The following is a 16,302-nucleotide window of genomic DNA, read 5'->3' as shown; positions in this document are numbered from 1 at the left end:
CGCTATTTAATCTAACCGAATAAAAATAAATAGATCTAAAAGAAAAACCTAAAAAACTAAAAATCGGATCGGTTTTTTACTGGTTTGGCGGTTTTCGGCGAAAACCGGCGGCAGATCGGAAACAGCGGCGAACTCCGGCGAGCGGGGCGGTGGGCGTCGGCGCGGCTCCGGCGTCGGCGGGAGGTGGCGCGGGCGACGTGCGGCTGCGGGGCGCGGGACGGGCGTCGTGCGGCAGCAGCGGCGGCGGGGCTGTGGTGGCGGCTTGGTGAGGAGGACGGGGTGGCGGGGCGGCGAGGCCGATTTGGGAAAGGGGCGAGGCCGAGGCGGCGACGGCGGTGGCTCAGACTCCTGCTGGAGTCCAGTTCGGGGACGGCGGTTGCGAGATGGGCCATGGCCCGGCTACGGCTGGGCCGGCCTAGGAACTTTTTATTTAATGATTTCGCCAAAAAGAAAAAAAAATCCAAAAAATGAAATTAATAAAAATCCTAAAATCCCAAAAATAATTTTCACGATCCTCTCCAAATATTTAGGACAACATGAACATTTTTCTGGGCTAAAATGCAATTTTTAAAAATGCAATTTTCTCTAATTAACCATAAAATCTCAAATAAATAAATATTTTTATTAAAAATTAAATTTCCATTATTCCTCTATTTTGAAGAAGTCATATTATCGTCGCTCATTATTCTATTTATTTTGAAATAATTGGAAAAATAATTTCAAATAAAAAATCACCATGATCCAATTTACCAATCTTGAAAATTCAAAAAATGGAATTTTATGAAAACATCCAACTATCTCAAATTGTCCTTGAGTTGCTTAAGGTCTCTAGGATCAAAATGTCCAAATAAAACCAATTCGAAATGCAAGAAATCATGGATGCATATGATGACCTAACGATTAACATCCAAATTGAAAATTGGCATGTTACACACACCGCAAAAGAGTATTACATCGAATAGATCTCCAAGAACATCGAGGAGAACATTGTATTGAGAATCAAAGAGAGAGAAAGAAGCCATCTTGCTACTAGCTATGGACCCGTAGGTCTAAAGTAGACTACTCACGCATCATCGGAGAGGCAATGGTGTTGATGTAGAAGCCCTTCGTGATCGATTCCCCCTCCGGCAGGATGCCGAAAAAGGCCCCAAGATGGGATCTCACGGGTACAGAAGGTTGCGGCGGTGGAAAAGTGGTTTCGTGGCTCCCCTGGATGTTTTTGGGGTATAAGAGTATATATAGGAGGAAGAATTAGGTCAGGAAAGCTACGAGGGGCCCACAAGGTTGGGGGCGCACCCCACCCCCATGGGGGCGCCCTCCACTCTTGTGGCCGCCTCGAAGCTTCCCTGACGTGTACTCCAAGTCTCCTGGGTGTCTTCTAGACCAAGAAAAATCATGGCAAAAGTTTTATTTCGTTTGGACTCCGTTTGGTATTCCTTTTCTGCGAAACTCTAAAACAAGGGAAAAACAAAAACTGGAACTGGGCTCTAGTTTAATAGGTTAGTCCCAGAAATCATTTAAAATAGCATATCAATGCATATAAAACATCCAAAACAAATAATACAATAGCATGGGACAATCAAAAATTATAGATACGTTGGAGACGTATCAAGCATCCCCAAGCTTAATTCCTGCTCGTCCTCGAGTAGGTAAATGATAAAAACAGAATTTTTGATGTGGAATGCTACCTATCATATTTATCCATGTAATTCTCTTTATTGTTGCATGAATGTTCAGATCCGTAAGATTAAAAACAAAAGTTTATATTGACATAAAAACAATAATACTCCAAGCATACTGATGAGGACATGACTACCTTGGATACGACCAAAAATATTGCATACATGCATATTTGTCAGGTGATTTCTAGTGCAAACTATTCAATAATCTATTTATGTTATCCAAAACAAAAATACTTCACACACTTTTGTGTTTTGTCTAATTGTAGGTGTATGGGACATTTGTACAATCCACATATGAAGATAAGGCAAAAGGAGAAGTTTAGGTTCTGTTCAAAAAGTCCTCTCACGTCACTTTTGGGCCAAGAGAAGATAGAGTCCAAGTCTCTCACGTTCTGGATTCAGATTCGGACTGCACAGACATACCTGACTCAAAACGCCAACAACTTTTTCATACGGACTCCGAATTGGGTGATTCTTTTTTTGTTGGAAACTAGATTTCGTGCTCTTTCCAACCCAATTGGATTCACCTTTAAATTCGTCCGGAGCATTGAGTTATGGTCGAAACAATCTGACATTGCACCAGAATCCGAGTCAAACTACAAGTCCAAAGGTGTTGCATCACCTCCACTTGGGCCCATGAGCCTTGTACGACCTAGGGTTGGTTTTAGGCTGCCTTGGGACGTCCTCCCACCTCCTTGGCCGCCACCCCTTGCTCCTATATAAGTAGATCCATCTAGTAGCTTTTTCCTTGGAATTTGTTTAGTTAAAAGTTAGCCATTGCAACTTCGTGTCCTTCGTTTGTGTCCAACGACCAGACCAAGACCGCTTACGGATTCCCACCACTATCAATACTTCATATATATTCGCAATATTCAGATTGCATTATCATATTCTTGCTCGTTCTTCGATTGCTTGCAGGAATAGACCTTCGTGGTCAGGCTGATCGTGCTTCCGGCATCGTCAGTAACCTCAGGAGATTGGTTTAGCGATTGATAAGGCGCAACGTCGTGCATGTTTGTAGTCGGATCGTCAAAGTCGTCTCCACCAAATCGATAGTTATCATCTCATCGAAAGATCGGGACACCTTTGCCTCTATCAAGTGGTATCAGTTTTCAGGTTGCTCGGTGAGAATTTCCAGTTTCCCCTAGATTAGATTTATTTTCTTACCTATTGTCCAAGAAAAAGCCACAAAAAAGTTAGATCTATTCATCCTTTTGTCCAAGCCAGTCTGAGCCTTTGCAATTTTCTATTCATTGTTTGCATTATTGAATTATCGGTTGCATCGTCGTGTCGAGTTGCTGGTCTTAGGGTCTAGTTCGTTTAGAGTTTCGAGTTCTGTTCACATTAGTCACGTCGCCGCTGCATCGTTATCCCTTCTGCTGTCCACCACACCATCCATCAAATTCCACCATGTGCTACCCATAGTTCATTGTCACAATCATAGTTGAGGTCATTCACATCTTCGCTTGATCCAATCTGCATCTTATCTAGTTTGTCTTGGAAAGAGGGAGAAAAAAAAAGACAGAGAAAAAAAAGAGAGAAAAAAAAAGAAAAAAAGTCAGAAAAAAAGAGAAAGAAAAAAGTGTGAGGAAAAAAAAAGAGAGAAGAAAAAAAACAAAATTCGGATCTATCTAGACTCAATCTCGTAGTTGAATTCGGATTGGAATCTGTTTTGTGCACTGTTTAGTAAAACAGGCATACCTTTCCTCATACGAAGTCCGTTTTGACTCCGCGAGTACTCAAATGAAAGCTAGCGACGAGCCGCATCTAAATAGTTGCAGAGACTAGTTCAATATTTGACACCTCAAAATCGTCTTCTAAATAGGTCTTTTTGCCCTCCGAAGTTCGCGGACACAGCTTATTCCAGTTTTTCAAGCCAGTTTCAGAATTCTTTCACTCCTCATATCAACTCGGAATTGAGTGATTCTTTTTGCATTGGAAAGCTTGAGTTAGTAGCATTCTTTGAAAAAAATTATCAGAAAATTGGCACAAACTTTTCAAGAGGAATGTTGGAGAGAGTTGTTGTATATCCTGCTTGGCAGTTGTTTTTCATCATTATCTTTACTGCCGTTGTGATCTTCACTTATATCTTGCTGTCCAGAGCTACTTAGTATCCTTGATTGATGCTAGTTGTGCTACGCCGTGACCTCATTAGTGTTCTAGGCTCGCGTCTCTAGTCCGGTCTAGCCTAGGACCAGCACAGTACCGTCGTTGAGCGTTTATTCAACATTGCATCTCTGAATTGATTATTGCTAATATTTTGCTACCATATATAGCCAACCCAGCTCCACATATTTCTACACCGTGTATACGTACGTTCCCCTGGCAATCGCTTTACTCAATCTTTGGAGTTATTTGACACCGCTGGTTGCCTGTCACCACCTGTTGCTTGGTAAGAACTTGTAAGATATTGATATTTGCTTTACTGTGAGCGCTTTACCACCACATCCTAGTAGTTCATAGGAACATTATTCTTGAATTTTGTTTCTTGTTTCTACTAATCATGACAGGATCTAGAGTCAATTCATGGGGTTTGTCGATCGTGGGAGATGTGCCATCACCTATGCAAATACCACAACCGTCACGAGAGGTGCACAAACATCCAAATGCACATGATCAGGTTAATGTTTCTATACCACCATTTAATGGCCGTTTTAGACCTGCTTTATATATTGAATGGGAGTTTGACCTAAATAATATATTTGTTTCCAATAATTTTGATGTACGTAAAAAAGTTAAGGTTGCGGTTTGTTCTTTCACTGGTTATGCTGTAGTTTGGTGGAGTGAATATTGTCGGTTACACCCTAATGATATACCTACTACTTGGGATGATTTGAAACTTGCCATGCGACATACATTCGTTCCCGCTTATTATACTCGTGACATGATTACAAAGTTGCAACATTTAAAACAAGGTAGTGACACCGTAACGAAATATTATGATACTTTACAAACTACCTTGCTGCATTCCTCTTTAGAAGAAAGTGAAGAAGATTTTATGGATAGATTTTGGGGAGGATTAAATCGTGACATTCAGGAGATACTAATACATGAAGAGTGTTATCCTATGGACCATTTGTTTCATCTTGCTTGCAAAGCTGAACAGGAAATAAAACGACATGTTGCGCACAAGGAGAACAAGCGCGAGATGCACATTCCAAGAGTTGATACGGTTGTCCCTTCAACTACTAAGCATACTATGACAACCACATCCGTTGTTGTGAGGACTACATCACCTCCACCATGTGACACATCATCACCGAGAGTGCCTACCTCATCTGAGTTGATCATAAGAGGTAATGACAAAGGTACTAATCTTCCACTTCCACATGAGTATGATGAATGTCTTGTCAATTTAAGTGCACCATGCGGTGAGCTACCCACTACTTTGATCACACCAGCTACCTTAGAGGACTATGTTGATGATTTGACTTTGCCATGTGATCAAACAATTTTGAGTGAGCCCATTGAATTAACTATCGATGCAAAAGAATCAAGTGAATCAGGGAATAAATCAGATTTGGATCAAATATGTTTGAAAATAATTGTGCCAATATTTAATCATTTTGATATGACCTCTAATCTTGGTGATGGTTCATCAATGTTGGGATGGTTTAATGATGAATATTGTCAATCTTTTCATATGAATAAGAGCTTCACTTATATGTGCAAACTGAGTTGCAATACTTTCATGCCTTCTACTTCTTGTGATAATATTTTGGCTTTATATTTTATTAACTATGAAAGTTACTCATGTATACATGTGTCATATGTGCAAAATCCACGGGAAGTAAAAATGGATGACATATACATATACAACATGTACACCTTGTCTCTTTTGTTAGCCACATTTCAGATTAAGCAACGCCGAGGACGGCTTTGTTTTCAAGAAGGGGAGGATGATGAGGACATGACTACCTTGGATACGACCAAAAATATTGCATACATGCATATTTGTCAGGTGATTTCTAGTGCAAACTATTCAATAATCTATTTATGTTATCCAGAACAAAAATACTTCACACACTTTTGTGTTTTGTCTAATTGTAGGTGTATGGGACATTTGTACAATCCACATATGAAGATAAGGCAAAAGGAGAAGTTTAGGTTCTGTTCAAAAAGTCCTCTCACGTCACTTTTGGGCCAAGAGAAGATAGAGTCCAAGTCTCTCACGTTCTGGATTCAGATTCGGACTGCACAGACATACCTGACTCAAAACGCCAACAACTTTTTCATACAGACTCCGAATTGGGTGATTCTTTTTTTGTTGGAAACTAGATTTCGTGCTCTTTCCAACCCAATTGGATTCACCTTTAAATTCGTCCGGAGCATTGAGTTATGGTCGAAACAATCTGACATTGCACCAGAATCCGAGTCAAACTACAAGTCCAAAGGTGTTGCATCACCTCCACTTGGGCCCATGAGCCTTGTACGACCTAGGGTTGGTTTTAGGCTGCCTTGGGACGTCCTCCCACCTCCTTGGCCGCCACCCCTTGCTCCTATATAAGTAGATCCATCTAGTAGCTTTTTCCTTGGAATTTGTTTAGTTAAAAGTTAGCCATTGCAACTTCGTGTACTTCGTTTGTGTCCAACGACCAGACCAAGACCGCTTACGGATTCCCACCACTATCAATACTTCATATATATTCGCAATATTCAGATTGCATTATCATATTCTTGCTCGTTCTTCGATTGCTTGCAGGAATAGACCTTCGTGGTCAGGCTGATCGTGCTTCCGGCATCGTCAGTAACCTCAGGAGATTGGTTTAGCGATTGATAAGGCGCAACGTCGTGCATGTTTGTAGTCGGATCGTCAAAGTCGTCTCCACCAAATCGATAGTTATCATCTCATCGAAAGATCGGGACACCTTTGCCTCTATCACATACTAACAAAATAATTATGTCTTCTCAAAATAACATGGCAAAAGAAAGCTTATCCCTACAAAATCATATAGTCTAGCTATGCTCTGTCTTCATCACACAAAATATTTAAATCATGTACTACCCCGATGACAAGGCAAGCAATTGTTTTATACTTCTGATGTTCTCAAACTTTTTCAACTTTCATGCAATACATGAGCGTGAGCCATGGACATAGCACTATAGGTGGAATAGACGGTGGTTGTGGAGAAGACAAAAAGAAGGAGATAGTCTCACATCAACTAGGCGTATCAACAGGCTATGGAGATGCCCATTAATAGATATTAATGTGAGTGAGTAGGGATTGCCATACAATGTATGCACTAGAGCTATAAGTTTATGAAAGCTCAAAAAGAAACTAAGTGGGTGTGCATCAAACTCGCTTGCTCACGGAGATCTAGGGCATTTTGAGGAAGCCCATCATTGGAATATACAAGCCAAGTTCTATAATGAAAAATTCCCACGAGTATATGAAAGTGATATCATAGGAGACTCTCTATCATGAAGATCATGGTGCTACTTTGAAGCACAAGTGTGGCAAAAAGGATAGTAACATTGTCCCTTCTCTCTTTTCTCTCATTTTTTTATTGGGCCTTCTCTCATTTTTTTGGCCTCTTTTTTTATTTTTTTATTTTTCATCCGGAGTCTCATCCCGACTTGTGGGGGAATCATAGTCTCCATCATCCTTTCCTCACAGAGGACAATGCTTTAATAATGAAGATCATCACACTTTTATTTACTTACAACTCAAGAATTACAACTCGATACTTAGAACAAAATATGACTATGTGAATGCCTCCGGCGGTGTACCGGGATGTGCAATGAATCAAGAGTGACATGTATAAAAATGATGAACAGTGGCTTTGCCACAAATACGATGTCAACTACATGATCATGCAAAGCAATATGACAATGATGGAGCCTGTCAGAATAAACGGAACGGTGGAAAGTTGCATGGCAATATATCTCGGAATGGCTATGGAAATGCCATAATAGGTAGTTATGGTGGCTGTTTTGAGGAAGGATATGTGGTGGGTTTATGGTACCGGTGAAAGTTGCGCGGCACTAGAGAGGCTAGCAATGGCGGAAAGGTGAGAGTGCGTATAATCCATGGACTCAACATTAGTCATAAAGAACTCACATACTTATTGCAAAAATTTGTTAGTCATTGAAACAAAGTACTACGCGCATGCTCCTACGGGGATAGATTGGTAGGAAAAGACCATCGCTCGTCCCCGACTGCCACTCATAAGGAAGACAATCAAAAAATAAATCATGCTCCGACTTCATCACATAACGGTTCACCATACGTTCATGCTACGGGACTCGCAAACTTTAACATAAGTATTTCTCAAATTCACAACTACTCACTAGCACGACTCCAATATCACCATCTTCATATCTCAAAACAATCATAAGGAATCAAACTTCTCATAGTATTCAATGCACTTTATATGAAAGTTTTTATTATATCCCTCTTGGATGCCTATCATATTAGGAGTAATTTTATAACCAAAGCAAATTACCATGTTGTTCAGAGACTCTCAAAATAATATAAGTGAAGTACGAGAGTTCATCAATTTCTATAAAATAAAACCACCACCGTGCTCTAAAAGATATAAGTGAAGCACTAGAGCAAATTTTCCTAGCTCAAAAAATATAAGTGAAGCACATAGAGCATTCTAATAAATCACGATTCATGCGTGTCTCTCTCAAAAAGTGTGTACAGAAAGGATGATTGTGGCAAACTAAAAAGCAAAGACTCAAATCATACAAGACGCTCCAAGCAAAACACATATCATGTGGTGAATAAATATATAGCCTCAAGTAAAGTTACCGATAGACGAAGACGAAAGAGGGGATGCCTTCCCGGGGCATCCCCAAGCTTAGGCTTTTTACATCCTTGAATATTACCTTGGGGTGCCTTTGGCATCCCCAAGCTTAGGCTCTTGCCACTCCTTATTCCATAGTCCATCAAATCCTTACCCAAAACGTGACAACTTCACAACACAAAACTCTAACAGAAAATCTCATAAGCTCCGTTAGTATAAGAAAATAAATCACCACTTTTGGTACTATTGTGAACTCATTCTTTATTTATATTGGTGTAATATCTACTGTATTCCAACTTTTCCATGGTTCATACCCCCCGATACTAGCCATAGATGCATCAAAATAAGCAAACAACACGTGAAAAATAGAATTTGTCAAAAACAGAACAATCTGTAGCAATCTGGATATTTTGAATACTTCTGTAACTCCAAAAATCCTGAAAATTTAGGACAACCTAAGCAATTTGTTTATTAATATTGTGCAAAAATAATCAACTCAAAAACACGATTCTGTGAATTATGAAAATTATTTTCCTGGGAGCAAAATTTTCTATTTTCAGCAAGATCAAATCAACTATTACCGTAAGCTATCCCAAAGGTCTTACTTGGCACAAACACTAATTAAAACACAAAACAACATCTACCCAGAGGCTAGATGAATTATTCAAAGCAAAAAAGGACCTAAAAAGCAAGAAAAATAAAATTGGGTTGCCTCCCAACAAGCGCTATCGTTTAACGCCCTTAGCTAGGCATTGATAATTTCAATGATGCTCACATAAAAGAGAAGATTTGAAGCACAAAGAGAGCATCATAAAAGATGTGACAAACACATCTAAGTCTAACATACTTCCTATGCATAGGCATTTTATAAGAAAATAAATTATCAAGGCAAGCAAAAACTGGCATATGCAAGGAAGAAGAAAGAGACGACAGCAATCTCAACATGAAAAGAGGTAATTTAGTAACATGAAAATTTCTACGACCATATTTTCCTCTCTCATAATAATTACATGTAGTATAATAAGAAAATTCAACGATATAGCTATCACAAAACATATTCTCAACATGATCCATATGCATGCGAAGTTGACACTCTTCCAAAATAGTGGGATTAACATTAACTAAAGTCATGACCTCTCCAAACCCACTTTTATCAAAAAATTCATAAAATTGAACATTCTCCAAATATGTGGGATCTAAATTTGACACTCTTCCATACCCACTTTCAATATTATTGCAAAAATTATTATCAATCTCATATTCATCATGGGGCTTAAATAAATTTTCAGGATCATAAGAAGAATCACCCCAATCATGATCATTGCAACAACTAGTAGACATAGCAAAATTAGCATCCCCAAGCTTAGGGTTTTGCATATTATTAGCACAATTGACATTAATAGAATTTATAATAACATATTGCAATCATGCTTTTTATTCAAAGATCTATCGTGAATCACTTCATAAAGTACTTCATCATAATTTTCAGATTCACGAATTTGAAGCTAAACTTCGTAAAGATAATCTAGTGCACAAAACTAACTAGCAATTGGTTCATCATAATCGGATCTCTTAAAAATATTAGCAAGTGGATGAGGATCCATAAACTTTTAGCAAGCGAAGATGCAAGCAAAAAAAGGCACATAGTAACACAAGCAAACAAAAGATCGAACGGAAAGAAGGCGAAGAAAAAGGAAAATCTTTTCGAAAATCGTTTTAGAAGTGGGGGAGAGGAAAATGAGAGGCAAATGGCAAATAATGTAATGCGACGGATGAGAGTTTATGATGGGTACTTGGTATGTCTTGGCTTGGTGTAGATCTCCCCGGCAATGGCGCCAGGAATCCTTCTTGCTACCTCTTGAGCATGCGTTGGTTTTTCCCTTGAAGAGGAAAGGGTGATGCAGCAAAGTAGCGTAAGTATTTCCCTCAATTTTGAGAACCAATGTATCAATCCAGTAGGTGACTACACAACAAGCCACCGAATACCTGCACAAACAAACACCAACTTGCAACCAACATGGCAAAGGGGTTGTCAATCCCTTCACGGTTATTCGCAAAGTGAGATCTGATAGAGATGGATAAACGGTAAAGTGATATTTTTGGTATTTTTGGTATATGGAACGGAAAGTAAAGATTGCAAAATAAGGGAACAGCGACAGAAATTGGCAAGTTTACGCGAAACTAATATGATGTAAAATAGACCCGGGGGCATAGGTTTCACTAGAGGCTTCTCTCAAGATAGAAAATATTACGGGGGGTGAACAAATTACTGCCGAGCAATTGATAGAAAAGCGCATAGTTATGACGATATCTAAGGCAATGATCATGAATATAGGCATAACGTTCATGTCAAGTAGACCGACTCCTGCCTGCATCTACTACTATTACTCCACACATCGACCGACTCCTACCTGCATCTAGAGTATTAAGTTCATAAGAACAGAGTAACGCATTAAGCAAGATGGCATGATGTAGCGGGATTAACTCAAGCAATATGATGAAAACCCCATCTTGTTATCCTCGATGGCAACAATACAATACGTGCCTTGCTGCCCCTACTGTCACTGGGAAAGGACACCGCAAGATTGAACCCAAAGCTAAGCACTTCTCCCCATTGCAAGAAAAACCAATCTAGTTGTCCAACCAAATTGATAGTTCCAAGATACTTGCAAAGATATCAAATCATGCATATAAGAATTCAGAGGAGATTCAAATAATATTCATAGATAAACTTGATCATAAACCCACAATTCATCGGATCTTGGCAAACACACCACAAAAGAGTATTACATTGAATAGATCTCCAAGAACATCGAGGATAACTTTGTATTGAGAATCAAAGAGAGAGAAGAAGCCATCTAGCCACTAGCTATGGACCCGTAGGTCTGAACTAAACTACTCACGCATCATCGGAGAGGCAATGGTGTTGATGTAGAAGCCCTCCATGATCGATTCCCCCTCCGGCATGATGCCGGAAAAGGCACCAAGATGGGATCTCACGGGTATAGAAGGTTGCGGCGGTGGAAAAGTGGTTTCGTGGCTCCCCTGGATGTTTTTGGGGTATAAGAGTATATATAGGAGGAAGAATTAGGTCAGGAGAGCTACGAGGGGCCCACAAGGTTAGGGGCACACCCTCCACCCTTGTGGCCGCCTCGAAGCTTCCCTGACTTGTACTCGAAGTCTCCTGGGTGTTTTCTGGTCCAAGAAAATGCATGGCGAAAGTTTTATTCCGTTTGGACTCTGTTTGGTATTCCTTCTCTGCGAAACTCAAAAACAATGAAAAATAGAAACTGGCACTAGGCTCTAGGTTAATAGGTTAGTCCCAAAAATCATATAAAATAGCATATTAATGCATATAAAACATCCAAAACAGATCATATAATAGCATGGAACAATCAAAAATTATAGATACGTTGGAGACGTATCGCCCACCCTTGTTCTTGTGAATGAATATGATGACATAGTGCGGGAAACCAGAGAGATCTTCGATTGGTATGAACCGTGAAAAACCGGTAATAGATGAGATCCTTTACAATAGTGATTATGTACTAAGACATTTGCTTGGTAATAATCAATTTTTTGATGGAACCTTAAAAAGGAAATTCCCGTTTTGGATATGATCGAACAAGTTTTTAATGATGTTAATCAACAATATTCTTGGATTTTTGCCGTCAATGAAAGGGGATACGAAGATGGAAAACTTGATAATGATAAAATTTGTATGGACAATGTGTTTCTAGTTATATTTGAGAAACCTCCTGGAAAAAAACACCTATGGAAAATAAGAAGAGAGATGACAACACTTGAATCTATGCATTATGCCTAGCTAGGGGCGTAAAATGATAGCGCTTGTTGGGAGGCAACCCATTAGTTATCTTTGAAATTTTTTATTTTTCTTCTGTTCTTTAATAAATATGCAATTATACTTTTGCTATGATTGTGTTTTTTATGTTTTAATTAGTGTTTGTGCTAAGTAAAGCCTTTAGGATCATGTTGGTTGATAATTGATTTGATCCTGTTGAAAACAGAAACTTTTGCGTCCAGTAGCTGAATTGTTAAAAATCACAGAAGGGACTAAAAATCTGAATTTTTTACAAAAGATTGATATACAAATTGCCTACGTTGTCCTAATTTTTCAGAATTTGTGGAGTTACAGAAGTATGGACAAAGTCCAGATTACTACAGATTGTTCTGTTTTTGGTAAATTCTGTTTGTGTTGGATATAGTAGGTATAATGCAATAATAAAATATGAATGGGTTTGCACCAGTACTTAGAGTGGTGATTTGCTTTATTATACTAACTAATTTCACGAATGTTTTGTTAAGTTTTGTATGATTGAAGTTTTCAAGTTTTGGGCGAGATCACGATGGATGAAGGAATAAGGAGTGAAAAGAGCCTAAGCTTGGGGATGCCCATGGCACCCCAAGGTAATATTCAAGGAGATCCAAGCAACTAAGCTTGGGGATGCCCCGGAAGGTATCCCCTCTTTCTTCTAACGACCATCGGTAATTTTATTTGGAGCTATATTTTTATTCATCACATATCATGAGTTTTGCTTGGAGCTTCTTGTATTATATGAGTCTTTGCTTGTTTTGCTTTTAGTTTGTCACAATTATCCTTGCTGGACACACCTATTTGAGAGAGCCATAATGATGCTATGATTTGTTAGAATTGCTCTGTGTGCTTCACTTAAAATAATTGAGCTATGGAATTGTTCTAGTGCTTCACTTATATCTTTTTTAGCACGGTGGTGCTTTAATTTTGAAAGAAATACTCTCATGCTTCACTTAGATCAATTTGAGAGTTAGTAAAAAATTTAAGAAATTCTCTCATGATTTACTTATATTATTTTGAGAGACAAAAAATTATTTATTCTCATGTTCTTCACTTAAAGTTGTTTGAGAGCTTGTTATAAGCAATGGTAATATTTGAAACTTGTCCCAAAGTAATAGATATCCAAGAAGGATATAATAAAAACTTCCATGAAGATCATTGGATATTATAAACTTGATTCCTTGTAATAGTTTTGAGATATGGAGATAGTAATATGTGAGTCATGTTGATGAGTAATTATGACTCAGTAAGAAAATTGGTGTTAAGGTTTGTGATTCCCTATGTAGGAATGAAAGTCAATAGTTATGAAATGAAGTTACATCCTACTTGTGGTGCATTATTAAGGTGTTAGTTATGTTTAATGCTCATTTATGATCGTTTTTGTTTTTTGGTTGGTTGCTTCTCGATCTATTTGCTAGCCTTTCCTTGTACTAAGTGGGAATACTACTTGTGCATCCAAACTCCTTAAACCAAGTTGTTCCAATGAGTCCACCATACCTACCTATATGCGGTATTTCAATGCCGTTCCAAGTAAATTTGTATGTGCCAACTCTAATTTTCAAAAGGAATTTCCTTTTTGTGTGTCGTATCGCTCATGAAGCGATATGGGATGGCCAATATTTTTTCATGCTAGATGTGTTATTCTCAAGATGAGTGTTTATTCACTTGTCATTGCACGAGAGTGTGGCATGGTAATAGGGATGCCCAGTCCCGAAATGAGTTTTTTTACTTTATGTTGTCAAATAATAAATTCCTTCGAAAGTGTTGGTATGGAAGTCACCCGTGGATACGGCTAGCCATGGATTGTGAAAGAATGGTGGAAAAAGGAATAAACTTTATTTTATGTTTGGGAACTGCCTATGATGTATCTAGCATGGAAAGTATTGGGAATTCTCGGTCGTTTTCGTTGACGGGAAAAGCTTGCCTCTCAAGATATTTTATCTCTCAATTTAAGCTTCGAGCCTCGCACCTCTACAAATCTCTGCTTCCCTCTGCGAAAGGCCTATCTATTTACTTTATGAAATTATTATTTTTTATTTGAGTCGCCATCTTCTCTTATAAAGCACCAACTAGGGAGCACTATGATCATACTTGTGCATTGGATGTAGCTAATATTCGAGTGTGTTTCATGAATTGATCAATGATTGAGCATGATGGGCTAGGGATAGCTTTCTTCAATGTTGATATTTTGAAAGACATGTGTGACTCCCGGATAGTTAAGCTATAGTGAAACTCTGCTAATGGTGCCACGTCACCACGATTACTGTCGCTAATCTCGCGTTAGTTCAGAACCGATCCAAATTCAAATTTGAATTAAAGTCAAAACAAATAAACTTTTCAAAAGTCAAAACTAAATTGTTCCTAATGTGTGAAATAATCCATAAGAAGAAATCATCTTTTAATAAAATACTTAAATGCACTAAATAAACTAAAACAGCGATAAAACAATTATCTAAAATGCTTTTAAAATAATAAGCAGATACAAAATACTTTATTTAAAGTGCCAAAATTGTTGGGGCTGCGACCTATTTAATAACACCAAATTAGTTGTCGCTTTTAAATTTTATAAAGCTAAAAGTAAAAGAAACTAGAAATAAAATAGAAAAAAAACAAGAAAAGGAGAAAAGACAAATAAAACCAAAAGCCCCCCCCCCCCCACCACTGGGCCTCGACCCAGCTGGCCGCAACCAGCCAGGTCGGCCCAGCCGCCTCCCCTTAACCCCCCCGATCCACACCAAACCCTAGCGGTCCCTCCCAAGTCGCCCGACTCCCCACTCCCCTCGCCCCCAGTCGCCCCCCACGTTCGCTTCCTCCACCCTCCCCCCCCCCCCGATCTGGATCGAGGAGGACCCGATCCCAGCACGACCCCATCGCCCCGGACCGCCGCCTACGCCCCGCAGGTCCTCCTGCCGTCCTCGTGTCGTCGCCTCGCCATCCTCGAGGCCCCATTGAGGATCTGGCCTATCTCACCTCCTCCTTGCCATGGCCGGCCCCGAGCGCCGCGCCTGCAGCAGCACCGCCGTCGCGGCCACCTAGTCGCCTGGAGCTTCCTCGCCGGACTGCCTCCTCTTCATCACTGTCGTCCCCGACGTCCTCCTCGACCTCCGTTGCCCCGAACCCTACGAACCCGCCGTGAGCACCGCTACCTCCCCTCCTCTGTCCCCGTCGTCCGCTCGCGCACACCGCGGGCCGCGACCACCGTCACCGTGGACCTGCTGCTGCTCCCTCGCGCGGTCTACGCCCGCACCTCGCTCGCCGTCGCGCGAACCACCCCTGACCTTGCCCACCGGCCACCGCGGCTAACGCCGGCTCCCCTCGTCCCTGTCCATGGCCGCCTTGGCCGAGGCCAGCCGCGCTCCGGCGACCACCTCGCCTCTGCCGCCTCGTGCGAGGCCTGAGTGCCCCTGGTGCTGCCTCCGGCGACCCCTCCTGCGCCGGCTTCCTTCGACGGAAACGGCCGGCCGGTCAGCCCCGCCCTGGCCGCTGGCGCGCTCTGGCGCCCGTGCCCCCGTCGCGACCTGGCGCTCGCGCCCGTTTAGCCCGACCCGTTAAGGCCCCTAGGCCAATGACGGGGGGGCCCGCCCCCAGAACGATTTTGATTAAAAAAGAGAATAAAAAATGTGTTAGAATAAATAAATTATTAATTAATTAATGAGTTAATTAAGTTAATTAATCTTGTTAAACTAATCTAATTAAAATAAATTTGCCTAATCACTTAGTTAGTCTAATTAACCCGGTTTAGTTAAACCTGAGTCTATGACCAGTGGGACCCACACGTCAGTTTGACCAGTCAACACCTCTGTTGACTGTTGACGTCATGATGATGTCAGCATGCACTATTCTGGATAATGTTGAATTAAAATAATTAAATAAATTCTAGAAATGATTTAAAACTTTAGAAAATTATATAAAATAAACCGTAGCTCAGATGAAAATACTTTCTACATGAAAGTTGCTCAGAACGACAAGACGAATCCGGATACGCAGCCCGTTCGTCCACCACATATCCCTAGCATAGCAAATGTGCAACAAT

This window comes from Aegilops tauschii, chromosome 2, assembly GCF_002575655.3.
Source record: "Aegilops tauschii subsp. strangulata cultivar AL8/78 chromosome 2, Aet v6.0, whole genome shotgun sequence".
In the NCBI taxonomy this organism is placed as follows: Eukaryota; Viridiplantae; Streptophyta; class Magnoliopsida; order Poales; family Poaceae; genus Aegilops; species Aegilops tauschii.
The sequence above is the reverse complement of the archived record's forward strand: the minus strand, read 5'-3'. Positions refer to the sequence as shown.